This window comes from Coffea eugenioides, chromosome 5, assembly GCF_003713205.1.
Source record: "Coffea eugenioides isolate CCC68of chromosome 5, Ceug_1.0, whole genome shotgun sequence".
Classification (NCBI taxonomy): Eukaryota; Viridiplantae; Streptophyta; class Magnoliopsida; order Gentianales; family Rubiaceae; genus Coffea; species Coffea eugenioides.
The window spans coordinates 7,027,017-7,029,291 of NC_040039.1; the positions used below are offsets into that span (position 1 = coordinate 7,027,017).

General features: G+C 35.6%; 1 non-coding gene across 1 annotated transcript; it reads right to left on the reverse strand.

Moving 5' to 3' along the window:
• Window positions 1-1,122: 1,122 nt before the first annotated feature.
• LOC113772737 lies at window positions 1,123-1,229 on the reverse strand. Its single transcript, XR_003468692.1, has one exon. It is a non-coding gene; the product is annotated as a small nucleolar RNA R71 (small nucleolar RNA).
• Window positions 1,230-2,275: the final 1,046 nt, after the last annotated feature.

Sequence of the window (2,275 nt, forward strand, 5' to 3'; positions counted from 1 at the left end):
TTCACTATGAGAATCGGGAAAACTAGTCTATTTTAGGCCATTTTATCATAAGAATGAGACTTGGTAATATTGAAAATGAATTCCTAGTTAAACAAGGGTTGTAGCAAGAGGTAAATCTATTTATTTGTATCTTTTATGCCATAAGTGGAATCTATGTCCCTAAACTCAAGTATTTAGTGAATTTTCTCCATTGTTACCTTGTAAATATCTAGTTAAGATTAGTTAGATAGTAGTAATTACAACTTCTCTTACTTATATTGATCATTAGTCTAAATAATAGAGTAAATAAGGACCTAGTACTTGCAAAGTTGTTCTCTGTGCGATCGACACGATATATACCCTAAAATACTAGATTGACTTGTATGCTGCAGTAAAACGGGTATAATTCGGAATTAAACTTGTACTTGTATCAAAAACCTGTCAAGTTTTTGGTGCCATTGCCGGGGAGCAGCAATATTAGGGTTTAACAAGCTTTATTAATTTGGACATTTTCTATATTAGTTGGTTAAACTTTGTTTCTAGTTAAGTTAGAATTTCTAGTAGTTCTGTGAATTAATTTACATAATCTCTTTATTTTCGTTTGTAGTGTATGCACCGGACTTTACTGGTTGTAGCACCTTTTGATCTAGAAATTAAAAGAACACTACGTAGACAAAGAAGGCATACACCACAACAAGAAGAAGAAGAGGTTCGGCAACAAATAGAGGGAATCGCGATAGAGCTACCTTTTGAAGAAGAAATGGTGGAAAACGAAGCAAATAGGCAAGCTCTTAGGGATTTTGCTCTACCGAGAACCCAAGGATCTCAAACAATAGCACGGCCAGCGGTAAACGCTAATAATTTTGAGATTAAACTATCATTAATCCAAATGGTACAACAATTTCAATTTGGAGGTAATGCCACAAAGGATCCAAATACACACAGCCACATTTTTTGAAGATATGTGATACAATCAAAATGAATGGAGTTAGTGAGGATGCTATAAGGCTAAGGTTGTTTCCATTTTCATTGAGAGATAAGGCTAAAATTTGGTTACATTCTCATGCCCCTAACACTTTAACTACTTGGGATGATTTGTTTAGAGCATTTTTTTATAAATACTTCTCACCGGGTAAAACGGCTAAATTTAGAATGGATATTACTAGTTTTAGTCAATTGGATGGTGAGTCATTATATGAAGCATGGGAAAGGTTTAGAGATTTGTTTCGGAAATGTCCACACCATGGACTTCCCAATTGGCTAATTATACAAATCTTCTATAATGGTTTATCCTTTTCTACTAAAACTATTATCAATGCAGCCACAGGTGAAGTTTTGATGGCAAAATCACCTCAAGGAACTCAAGATTTGATAGAGAAAATGGCGGCAAACAATTATCAATGGGCTAATGAAAGAGGTAATCCAAGATGTCAAGCAGGTATGATTGAAATTGATACCATCAATATGCTTAGTACTTAAGTGAGCAGTATGATGAAGGTGTTGAATAGACAAACTAAATGTGGTGCAAGTTCATCTAATATACATGTAGTTTGTTGTTCTATATGTGGAGGTGAACATGATACTAACGAATGTGTTGATCTTGAGCAGGCTCAATTTATCAATAATTACAATAGGAATGTTCAAAACAACCCATACTCAAATACCTACAATCCAGGGTGGAGAAATCATCCAAATTTTGGGTGGAAAGATCAAGGCAATCTACAAAGGCCGATTAATCTACCGAGATTCCAATCAAGGCAACCACAGACGAATACTAAACCGGATTGGGAGATAGCGGTGAAAAAGTTAACTAAGGGCACTTCGGAGAGATTTGAACGGCTAGAGGGGTGGTTGGACCAATTGACTGAAATATATAGAAATGTAGAGGTCTAGATTTATCAAATTGCCAATTCTATTAACAATCGAAATCAAGGGGAATTACCTAGTAAAACGGAGGTGAATCCGAGGGAACACGTCAAGGCCATTACTCTTCGTAGTGGTAAACGACTAGAGGATCCTCCGGTGGTAGAAAATAGAGGGAACAATGAAAGTGCGAGACAAGGAGATGAGCTAATGGAACAAGAGGTAAGCGTAGGGGAAAGTAGTAAAGGAAAATCGAAAAAAGAACAACCTATATCCTCCACTACCATTTTGATACCTCTAGCAATTCCATTTCCTCAACGACTCAAACCAAATAAACTTGACAAAGATTTTGAAAAGTTTGTCAAAATTTTCAAACAATTGTTTATTAATATTCCTTTCACTGATGCTATTTTGCAGATTGCTTCATATGTCA